Source organism: Anas acuta, chromosome 9 (genome assembly GCF_963932015.1).
Source record: "Anas acuta chromosome 9, bAnaAcu1.1, whole genome shotgun sequence".
Lineage (NCBI taxonomy): Eukaryota > Metazoa > Chordata > Aves > Anseriformes > Anatidae > Anas > Anas acuta.
The window spans coordinates 14,950,782-14,962,816 of NC_088987.1; the positions used below are offsets into that span (position 1 = coordinate 14,950,782).

The following is a 12,035-nucleotide window of genomic DNA, read 5'->3' on the forward strand; positions in this document are numbered from 1 at the left end:
TTAAGCGCAGAGGAGCTGTGAGGCAGTGAAAAAAATTATTTGAAAAAAAATCTGGCAGAAATGAGGTGACTGCCTGGTAGTTTGAGTTATTAGCAAGAGAACATAGATACATGGGTTGGATGCAATTTATTCATCGTTAATGGGTATAAGGACAGAATTAAAGGAACTGCAGCAATGAAAGAAAAGAGGGCATTAAAGGCCATTTTAGGAGTTAAGACTTTTCTGAATCACCAATGAATGTGTAACAGCAACAAAGTACTCCTAGTTTCTTTTAAGAAGATGTGCCTGGGGAGACAAAAGAATGGGAGGGGGTTAAGGGTTCTGAAAAGGGTTTGGAGCAGGAATAGGGTGGGTTTAGGGGTATGTGGCTGAAGCAGCAAGGAGAAATAAGATTTTATAGGGAAGGAAAGCAGAGCTGAGGGAACTGTGAAGCATAAAATCTGTAGTTTCTTGAGAGGTACATGACAGTGCAGAGATGAATTAGCTTGAGCAAAAAGGAGAGTCAAATACGGAATAGAGTTGGAGAGGGACAAAGCAATATGAAAGAAGAAGTGATGAAGAAAGAAAGTGGCCAAAATACTGTGGATGTGTAGGGGCAAGGTTTCCGTGAGCAACCACTGCAGTAGCTCTGTGGAGAGTAACAGAAAATGATGACCTAATGTAGCTGAAAGCAAACGGGAAAGGTTGATATGCACTGTTTGGACTTGTGTGCTGGCGTGAGGCTGTAGGGGAAGCTCTCCTGTAAGATGTTTATCAAGAGGGGCTACCTGATGCGTGCCCTTCTGAAGGAAAAATCAGATGTTGCTCCAAGCCTGGACTGACAGAAGAGGTGAGATCCAAGCCGCAGGGCAGGTGGATGTCTGGGGAAGTTAATGTGGAAGATTAGATGTGTCAGGGATTTTAGGGGAGACAACTCAAGGGCACATGTGGTGCTTTCTCAGTTGTGTTGCTGCATCTCTTGGTACCTGGGTGTGAGTAGTTACATGAGATGGCTCAGCTCACCGATGGAAGTGGTGACACCAGAAGTTACGCTGAGCACCAAGCTCGTGGACTCCCGATTGACCTGGAAACTTAGTGGGGGTGGTGTTAATTTGCTGTGGGACAAAAACGAGCCCCTTCCAGCACCTTCAGGGCACGAGCAAGGGTGGCACATGGTGTGGATGAAGAAGCTCAGCCCGCTTGGTGCTCCCAGGCACCCATTTGTGGCCTCCTGGCTGGGAGCGCTGGCTCTGGTGGGCCTGAAGGAGAGGCAGCAGGGGGCGAGCTGGTTTTCATCAACGAAATATGAAGGAAATAAATCTGAACGCAAAAATGGGAGTGAGGGCTGGGTGAGAGCTGGCTTGGACAAGGTGTATCCGCCCTTTGGCTTTTTCCTGTTTTTATTTTCGGAGCTGCGGGGGGTGCCCCCATCAGGCCCCTCGTACCCCAGGGGGACACCGCTGGGCTCTGAGGGGCCGTGAGGAGGCAGCGCGGAGACCCCGGGGGGGGGGTCCCCTTCCCGCTCAGCCGCCTCCCCTCAGCGGCGCGGACTACATTTCCCATCACCCCCCGCGTGCCTCCCCCGTCTCCCCGCGCGGGCGGGGGCTGCCGGGAATTGTAGTCCCGGCGGCGGCGCCCCTCCCTCGCGGGCTGTGGCCACGCGCGGCGGTTCCGCTTCCCCCTCCGGCTCCTGCCGCCGCCGCCGCCTCGGTGGGTGCCGCCGCCGCCATTGCAGAGGCGCCGTGTGGCGGCCGCGCCCCGCTGCCCCGCTCGCCCTTCCCCGAGGCGGCCGGCGCCGCCTCAGCCCGGTGAGTGCCCGGCTCCCACCTGCCGGCCCCGCCGCTCCTTTGTGGGGCCCTCCCGGGCCTGTGGCGGCGGCGCCGGCCCCGTTTGCTGCGGGAAGCGGCCGCGGCGTCGCCTTCTGGGGCCCGGGAGGGAGCGGGAGCGGCCCGGCCGTGAGGGGCCCTGGCTGCCCCGTGGTTACCGCGGGGTGGGGTGCGGGGGGCAGCAGCGGGGTGTTTGTGGTAGAAATGCTGGAAAAGCCCCGCTCGGGGCGGTTTCCGCAGCCCAGGTGCGGCGCAGGTTGGGAGCCGGCTCCTTTGTGGCCGGGCAGGGGGCACGGGGCTGCCCCCCGGGGCCGCCTCCCCGCCTGCTGCCGCCGCCCTGTCACCGGCAGGGCCCGAGCTGGGGGCCTGGTGCCTGCGAGCAACCTCCCCGAGGCTGGTTTGGGAGCCCGGAGGCCATCGGCTGCCCTTCAGGCCCCGGGCAGCAGCAGCAGCATCGTCATCCGGCCGTGCTGCCCCTCTGACGGTGAGGGGGGGGCTGCTTTACAGCCCTTTTTGGAGGTATCACGATAAGCAGCACGGTAAGGGGCCATTCCGGTGCATATGGTAGTTTTTTAATCCTCTTATTTGTGTGGTTTTCTGCATTTGCCTTTTTTTCTTTTTTCATTTTTTTTTGGATGTGTTTTATGCTTGACAAAGCCGGCTTTCTCTTTTAAAAAAGTCTAGGCTGTGCTTTTCGGTGTGGACTGACTGCAGGGTGTGCACCCCGGAGTGGTGCCTCCCCCCCTCAAAAAAAGGGAACTGGCTACTTGGTGGTTCACTTTCTTCCTGTAGGAGATGGAGGTGATTTAACTCGCACAGATACTGTGGAAGCAGGCTACAAAACATCCGCGTGTAACCAAGTGCGCTGTTCCAGACTTCTGTTACCTGAGAGTGGAGGGATTGGGTCTTTTATTATTACAGACTAATAGACTGAAATAGAAGTGGCACAGAAGCTGAAAACATAAAGCCTTTGCGTTATGAACTTTTTTAGTAGAATCTCTAAAGGATTTGGAATGGTTTTAGTCAGAATCCACCAAGCGATGTTCTAGAGGAAGGAAAAGCCATCCTCTGACGTCTGCTGGTCGGATCCTTCAGTTTTTGAGGCTAGAACAAAAAGGCAGTAACATAGAGTCTCTGAGCTACCTTGCACATGGGATTAGTGTCTGCTTTGTGCAGATGCCATAATTAAAAACGTTGGGCAACTAAATGGGCAACCATAGAAATGTCTGTCAGCGTCTGCTGTACGTATTTTGAACTTTTAACAGAGTGCAACGTGTTTTGGTGAGCTGGAGGCGCGCACGCTCTGAGCTGCTCTGGGGCAGCTTGTCAGGGGCTGATTTACTGGGATGAAATTTGGGCCCGGTTACAACTCGCCCGGTTGGCCAACTTGGGGAGATTTGTTCCGGAGGCACCTGCTCTCATTTCCTCTCTGGGATGGATGCTGGAGTGGATGGGTGAATGCTTTGACCATGTATGGCAGGTCTCATCTTGTGCTTATTTTAAAATGTGTCCTTTTAAAAACTCATGCATGCTTGCATTGCTTAAGTCAGCCTTTCAGCTGCATTTAAAAGGGAAAATCTGAGCACCTTTAGTTTCTAAATAACTTCAGGAAAGGCGGTAAGGGTATTGATGCTTCTGATTTTGTCCTTGTGCTGGTATAAAGGCTGTAGGGATGTGAGTGTAGGTCTGTGTGTTTCACTAATAAGAGCTACTTCTGCTTTAGAGTTCTTGTATCAGTCTTGTTTTAATTGAACCTTTTATCTGTTTTCTGTGTTAGAAGGTTTGAGGCACTGATAGCTTCCCTGTGCCAGTGTATTCAGTCACATTTATTGACATGCCTGTAGGTAGCCACAACAAAGAAAAAGTGATTTGTTTTGAAAACAAATTCTAGTTACAGGGGCACTGCTCTGAATGGCTGGGCCCAGCGCTAACAGAGCAAAGATCAGTTGTGGGGTCAGAAACTGGGGCTCGAGAAGAAAGCATTGAAATGGAGTTGACTCCCCGCAGAAACCAGGGGGAAAAGATAGTGGAGGTGCAGAGGTGGGGAGAGCAGGAGGAGGGTGAGTTCCTCAGCAGCCAGAAAAAATGTGTGCAGGGCTGCTCCCTGCTCAGCTCAGCCTCGAGATGTTTGAGAAACTGCATTTTCAAGCTCTTCAAGCACCCGTGTTTAATGTAAAACAGCTTCTGCTGGTGTTTTGTGAAAATAAAGTGAATTCTGCAGTTTGGTTATGGTGAATGGATGAGTTTGCTTGTAATTGAGATGGTTCCATGAGAATAATGGGCCTGGACCAGGTTTGAGCTGATCAAATAGATTCCTCTCAAGCTGGATTAACACCGATGTGGTAATGCCGGGACTAGGACTTGTCTCTGGAGCAGCAGCAGCAGCGGGCTGACCGCAGAAGCACAGAGCGAATGCACCCTCCTGAATGACAGCGCTGCTGGCGCTTGGGAAAAGGTGCAAGCGAGTCGCCAAAAGAAGGTGGTTGTAGAACTTTCTCTCCTTTTTTTCTAAAAACTTGATTACTGGGGCCAGTTCTTCTCTTTTCTCATCAAAGCAGAGGCGCTGTCCTGGAGTGGAGGAGAGATTCAGAAAGACTGCAGCCTGCTCAATTTGCAGTTTTCCAAGGAGACCCCTCCCTCCTTCCTCAGTCTAAATCACGTTTGGCCCAAAACTTCAGGAGTTTTCTAGTTGCACAGTGTTGTCTTGGAGAGGTTTCTGTGCCTGCCGTGGCTGCTGAACAAACGTTTCCAGTAAGTTTTATGTTGCAAACACTGAGGTTACTCACTGCTCCTTGCCCTGCGAAGTGTAGCGCTGTTACAGATAACTAATCAGCCCAAGTGCGTGAATGCCAGGCTGAGCTACTCACTGAGTCTCAGAAACGATAAATGCAGCACTTGGCCCAGTGCTGGCTTGATTCTGCGTCCCAGCAAGGTCGGGTTGAGTGGGGAGGCATCTCGGGCAAGCTCTGAGTGTTTGCAGGACTTGACATTGCTAAGGGTAAGCAGAGCTCATCATTTGTATCCAGGCCTTGCTGTGCTGCTCCTGGCCTGTGAGGTCTCCAAGCGTGGTTTTGTGTCAGGTCATGCTTTGGTTTAGCTGGAAAACATGCACTTTGGTGCTTGTGTTTTGACTGATGAGTGAAACAGGTGGAACCCCTGGTTTGGGCTTCGTTCTGTGTCTGACTCAGTTAGGTTTTTTATGTTGACTGTTCTTCTGTTTTCCCAGCTGGGAACTGGAATTAATCAGGCTTTGAAAATGCTTCTCCTCGCTGAGAGCTAACCATGGGCATGCCTTAGCTCCTAACTCTGGTGGCACTTTGGCCTTCCTGAGCTGCTGGAGAGGACCAGCTTAGTGGACAACCTGCTGGAGTTTTCTTTGTGGGTCTTGGATGGAAACTTTTTTTTTTTTAAACTAGCTTCTGGCAAACAGTTATTTGATGTGAAACTTCACCTTTTATCACTCTCGAGGGAGAAACTTCCCGTCTCGGAACTGTGTCTGCAGAGTCCTGCCTCTTGCTAAACTCTTCTGCTTCTGGCATCCTCCTCCAGAGGCTGGCATGGGAGGAAGCTCGGGTCCTTTCCCCAGGCAGCTGGATCTTAGTGCCCTGCTCCAGGCTGCTACAGCCCTGAAATTGTACGAGGGTCTGGCACATGTAGGGCAGTTCTGCTCTCCATGAGGTTAGGAATGCACCTTTGAAATTAACAATTTTTTGTTGTTTGCGTGAATTTGAGGTGGTCAGAGTCACTCTGTGTGAGTTAACAAGAGGGATTCCTTATGTGTTTGAAGGTGATGAGATATTGAAATGCTGCAGAAATTGGTGAGGCTGCTTGTGTTTTTTTTTTTTTTTTTTTTTTTTTTCCAGTCAAGAGAAGTGGTTTTGGAAATTCTCAGTGTGTCTAATCTCTGTTTATGAATTTCAAAGTGCTTCTACGAATTTTTGCTTCCTCTTCTAATGATGTACTGGTGCTTAGAATGTGTTTTAATGAACACCCCTTGCCAGGGGAATGTAATATTACTCCTAGAAAGCTTTGTGCAGTAGATCAGTTATCTTTTCCCAAAAGATGTAAGCCCAGCATTGGTGTGGGTGTGTTGACTGTGGATGGTGAGTAAAGAAGAAAACAGGCTCTGAGAAAAGCAGCGGTGTTTGGTTATTTATGCACGAGCATCTGCAGATATTAAGCTCTGAAAAAAGGCATCCCTGCCGCAGCTGTGCAGAGGTGGGTCTGGATGAAGATGATACATTGCCGTGGCAGATTTCCATCACTGTTCCTGTCAAAAATTTCAGTTGTCGTTTAGTCCTGGATCAGCACAGTTTGTTGGCTCAAAAATACATAAATTTCTTCTCCCTTGGAACAACGATTTTGTCCAAAGCTGTATGCATGAATTGGCTACTGAAATCCTGAATGTTGTCCTGGAGGATACGTGGTTACCTGCTGCCAACACTGGTGTTGCGTTTGTCTTTGTTCTCTAGCTCTATGCTAATTAGCAAAAATTGTTTCCTATCTTTAAAGGGGTTGTTTTGATAAGACAGGTTTAATTCTTTCTAATGCTGGAGTTTCGTTTTAAGGAAAAGCATCTGTAGGAAGGAGTCAACGTGTTGGGGCAACCGTGCTTTGCAAGCGGTATGCTGCATAGAGAAAGGGATATAGCATAATGTGAACCAGAATCAGGGCAGCTGGCAGGTGTGTTGAGGGCTGGGAATGCACTAACAAGGCTTTCCAATTCAGCCTCTGCTTTTTGCTGAAGTTTCCTGCTGCTGCTTTAGTTGCTGGTCCTGGATGTTTGACTCATTGTGTACCCACAAGAATTTACGACTGTCAGCACGCAGAGGCTTTCCCTTAGCTTCTTTCACCAGTGAACTTAGAGCTTTATCCAGTGCTGTGGGGTTTGGTTTGGAAATGAATGTAATGCTTTAAGTTGTATCCGCTCTTCATTTACTGTCTGTCCAGAAATGCTTCTGCTACCAGGGTTATCTCTTGGATGAGAGAGAAAAGGCTGTTTCCAGAAGATGCTTTCTAAATCACCTCTGAATGTTTAATAAGCTCTTTCCTCGTGGAAAGGTCTCTGGCAAAGTGGGAGCCTGGAGGAACAAAAGTGAAAATCGCTCTCTCCTTAGCCCGTCTCCTTCAAAATGCCACCCTCTTCGAAAGAGTGCTTCTGGGGTTTGGGGCCTTGTTATGCTGAGGCTGGACAGAAGCTGGCTGGGTAGCTCCTTGTGGAAACGGGTCATTGGAAAGGGCTGAGTGCTTTGTGTATTATCTGCTTGTTAAAAAAAAAACAACAAAAAACTTATTTTTTTTTCAAGGAAGTGACCTTGAAAATTTCAAAACATTACAAAAAAAAGGTTAAAAGGGAAGAAATGTAAGAGTTTTTCATCTTTTTCTTCTGTTTTTAAGCTAACCTCTTTGACTAATGAAGAATTAGACAAATTAAAAATCGTTGCCTTTCAGGGTATCAGAATTGAGGGAAAAGCGATTTTTGGACGAATTCCAGGTGCTGCAGAGAAGGGCCTCTGGCCTTTCGGAGGTCACTGCGAGGAGCTGCCTCTTCTGGCATGGGCAGGTCGCGTCTGTCCCGCAGCCTGGAGGTGCCTGTGTCTGCCTGAAATGCCAGCCTCGACTGCTCTTTGAAGGTGCTGGGGGAGAAAGGGCTGAAGAGTGAGGGTGATCACCCTTAAAAAATGCCAGCTACGTGTCCAGAAGCCCCTTCAGGTTTCTTCACACGTGCCCAGGCAGTTTTCTCCCCACTGTGTTGGTGAGCTGGGAGTGTGCAGAGGGACTACTTAGTTCAACAAGTCACGGTGTCACGGCAGATGTGAGGGATTTTAGTTCTTTTGTAGCTCCCATGGTTTGGGAACAGAGAACATGGCACTAGGGTTAGTTGTCAGCTTGGGCAGCTTCAAAATGTTTGTATCTGAGCTCGGATGTCCTCTGAACCCGAGGCCCTAAATGGTATAGGATGGCTGGGACTGGGTTTGCTGCTTTTGAGCTAACGCAGTGATTGCAGTGGTGAAATGCGTGATGTTTTATACTGGTATTCAACATGCTGAGGGGCTGGGATGCAGGGGTGCTATTCGGTACTACACCAGGTCAATATGAGAGCAAGCCCTTTGGGTTGGAGGGGGGAAGGAGAGAGTCTTGCTCTTCCCTGGCCCCAAACCAGCTGTTTCTACCCACTCCCCCAGGCTAATGCTGTGGCTTCCCTGACTGCAGTGATCTGCGTCAGGGAACTAAATTTCCGCAGAAGGAAGCGCTGATCTTAAACTTGGCTTGAAAGGTTTGCTCCTTGATCTGACGCTAACGGTCCCATTTATAACAGGAGGAAAGTTGTGTGTGGAGCAATGAACAATCTGGGTTTTATTTGTTGAGTTCTTTACAAAATGTTACCCTTTTTTTTTTTTCCTGTGACACAGAAAGCAAGTTTCTGACCGTAAAATGACGGGCTGCTTTGGGAAAGGCCTCGTCAAGGTGTGAAATGCTCGCACAGTTGCAGAAACCAGCTGTGAAATGCTTGGTTTTTAGAGTTGGGATGTAATCACTGGGTGTAAGTAGGCTTGGTGAAATCTTTTCTGCTGCCCCCTAGCTTTTTTTCCCACTCTGGGGTGCAAGTAAGCTCAGGATTTTCAGTGATGCTAGGGTCAAACAGGGCTGAGCATTACCCGAGTGGGAGTTAAGACATCTGGGAAACCTCTGTGACAGCACATCACAGCAATATTGCTAGAGCTTGGAGCAGCCAATGTAATGAAATTTTAGTGTCTTTCAAGGAAAAAAGTAAGAAAGGTGGCAATAAACTAAAAGAATAAAGGATAAGTAAAAATATCAACATGAAATGAACTTTTAATATATTTTAATTCATGCTTGTGAGGAGTTTGGTACTCCAGCAGCACGACATTTGCATTAACTAGTGGATTTAAATGATTTTTCCTCATTCCCTCATTGCTGCTAAGCAGTAATTGTCAGATGTTTTCCTGACATTGACTTCTGCCTTGTCAGACTAAGCACGCCTTGGTGGGAGATTCACTCTGCCCTGGAAGGGAAGATCTCTGGGAGGAGGTCTGGGGCAGTGCTTTGCTACCAGGGCTTACTTGGCAAAAGGACTGACGGTGGCTGGGCTTTACTTTATCACTCCCAAAGCCAGCAGGCCAAAGTAAGATGCTAACTTTCTAAATTAAAAGCGGTGTGTTAACTGGAGAAAGCGTTTTGTTTCAAGGGTCTTGCCCAAGACTGAAAGTAGGTGCAACTCTTGTTCCATCTTGCTCAGGTTAACGGGAGTGACTGTTTCCTATGCTGCTGAAATGCCTTTCTCTTTGTAACCCCTAACGTTGTCCTTTTGGCAGTACCTTGCCAGTAATCCTCAAAACCGGGGGTTTTGGCTGTCCCTTTCTCTTGTCCGTGCTGTTTTATTTAACCAGGTGCAGGCATCAGCAGGCGTGCAAACCTGCGGGGCAGGGGCCAAGGTGCATTTTCCAGTGACCAGTGTGGTGACAGACTGGTGGCAAGTGACTGCTCGGACTGATGCCTTGTGGGCTTTCTCTTTACTAACGAGTTTAATAGAGATCTTTATCTCTGCTTTACTCTTTAGCAATTGCTTGCTGAAGGTCGCTTCCTGTTTTCTTAACAGAATTGAAAGGACCTGAGAAAATTTTCCCTTAGGTGACAAGCCCTTGGGAAGTTGATCATTTCTAGAGGTATTGTATTAGGGCTGATTTTTTTTTCGTGGTTACCATACATTCTATAAGAGGAGACTTCAGAAAAATAAAAAGTGTATTTAAAAATGTGTTTGAATTTTTATAGTTGCAGATTTGTAAGCCTTCTGTGCTGACTCGTAGAAGAAATATTTTGTGCCCTAGTTCCTGTGTTCAGACTGACTACTGGCATCTCGTAGTGTTACACATGAAAATCAGAGGCAGGGTTTGGAAGGCACAGAGGTAGCGGTGCTGGGTCAGGCCGTAGGTGTGTCGCCTGGTGCCCTGACTTCTCTTATTTCTATTGGAGTAAATGGCGTTAATTTCTTTAATTGGGATGGTATGTGTGTATGGAAGGATGCTTCTATTTCGTGGATGAAGTTCTGTGTTTTGTAGCTGTTGGTTATTAGTGTTCCAAGTTGAGTTCAGTCTCATCCTCACGATCATCTTCAGCTGCATTGCAACTGCCCAGCTGTTGCTGGAGCTAATGAGGCAAAATGAGAGCTGAGAACTGGATCCTTTTTGTACATAAATCCCCGAGCCTCTCAAGAAGGCATTTTCAGAAGCTTCACTCCTGCTCTGTTAACATTTTGGTGAAACTTTATCATTCTGCTCGTAAGAAGTTGATTCCTTCTTTACTGAGCAGGTGTACAGCTCCAGTATACAGAGCTGGTAGGGCTACTTCATTTTAACCTTATCCAAGTGCTGCCCTTTCATTTATTTTTTTTTAAGGCGAGTTGGCCTGACATTGGTTTCTATCATTTGCCTGCCTTTGGCTATTACCTTTTCAAGCCCCTTTTAAAACAGGCTACCAGCTCTGAAAGACAGATAAGGATTTGTTGGTTCTTGAGCATCTGATGAGTTTTTCTCTAAACATTTTCTGTTTGTTCAAATTTGTTTTTCTCCCCCTGCCTTCAGAGGAAAAAAAAAACAAACAAAAAAACAAACAACCAAACAAAAAACAATCTCAAAGCCCTACGAGTTTGCTGCACAGCACTGAGCTTCCTTGCCCAGCTATGCTTCCGTGTTAAATTCTTGTTGTAATTAGTACAGTGACATCAATAGGAGCAGTTTTTCAAAGGCCTTTGCAGCTTCCTAAGTTCAATATTCTGTCAACTGTTTCAATATTATTTTAACTTGGCAGCTTCCCTTGGAAGCTCTCCTGCTTTCACAGCGTGCTGGTTATCCTGTTTAACTGCAGCTTGCACAGTATTTTGTCTGTTCAGTCGGTGACCGTGTTCCTCACTTTGTACTTTTATTTCTAAAAAATGTTTCATTCTTGAGCTGTCAAATCTATTTTTATGGTTCTGGTGCTGCAGCATCCTATAGGAACAGCTGGAGATGGTTAGAGATAATGCGTGTCTAGTGCTCCACCAGAAAAACGGGGAGAAAGTGGAAATGTCTGAGAAGAGTGCTAATGCAAAAAAAAAGTTGTTACAACACACTGAAAATTTGTTGGACTGTGCATGACTGGTATTTAAGTCATTGAATGCGTATCAGGAGTTGGACTCGATGATCCTTACGGGTCCCTTCCAACTTGGGTTTTCTGTGATTCTATGATTTCCATACATATATACTTACATTTTTATTATGTTTGATTGTGAGCTGAAAGATGCATATCTAGCGGCAATAAACACAGAAGAAGTTGAAAATTAAAAAAAAGACTCCTTTCTGATATTCATTTTTGGACTGTAAATTGCTGAACGTGATGTTCTTTCCAGGTTCCAAATGAGTGCCTTGGCTCCCTGAAACACACACGAGAATATTTGCCTAAATTTTAGGGATTTGCTGCATTTAACCGTGGAATAAGGTGGCACTTGTGTAAGTGGGTGTTCTTAAAAGTAGCTACAAACCAGAAAATGTATCAGGGCATGCAAGGCACACCCCACAAGGGTTGCAAAGTGAGTCCTGGAGTGTGAAGGCAGGTGAGAGATTTACAGGGCCAGTTTGCTCAGCTCCTTTCTTGTGTTTTAGGTGGGAACATTTCACTGCTACTCTGTTGAACACAAAATTGCAGAGAGGAAGAGCTGTGTGCATGGAGAGCTTTGAAGTCCATGTTGATTTGAGATGTGACAGCTACACCTTGTGCTTTTTGTCCTATCTATTGCCATTTGAATTAACAGGGAAGGGCGGGCGATGATGTTGGGCCAGTGACTGCAGGATTTCTCGTTTGCCCCATCTAGATAACCTTTGCTTCTGCTAGTAAGGTTAAATACAGTAGGATAAATCTGCTAATCACTCATATAAAACTTGTGAAACTTTACACTGCAGAAATGTAGTGAAGTTCTTCCTTAATGGGCCAAGCTTGAAAGTCACAGCAAGCTAACCGTGGGTGGAAATAGTGCTAGTGAGGTTTTGTAGCCGAAGTCTGGGGGTTTTACTGCTGCCATCCTACAGTCCTGAGCTGCTGATGCTGGAGGAAGGTTGGGGTGACCCTTCCCAAATGTTTTGTCTTCTGCGTTGCTGCGAGGGCTCAGAGCTCGGTGCTGCTAACGGCGTGCCCAGCTGGTGGTGAGTGAACTTCCCCAGCGCAGAGGGAATTGCA

At 47.5% G+C, this 12,035-nt stretch overlaps 1 protein-coding gene across 1 annotated transcript in view; it reads left to right on the top strand.

The window, feature by feature from the left end:
- The first annotated feature begins 1,628 nt into the window (after positions 1 to 1,628).
- PAK2 (p21 (RAC1) activated kinase 2) overlaps positions 1,629 to 12,035 on the top strand; it is a 43,961-nt gene continuing 33,554 nt past the window's right edge. Inside the window, exon 1 of the mRNA XM_068692864.1 lies at positions 1,629 to 1,787. The gene's annotated coding sequence lies outside the window, so the exon portion shown is untranslated. The remainder of the gene's footprint in view (positions 1,788 to 12,035) is intronic.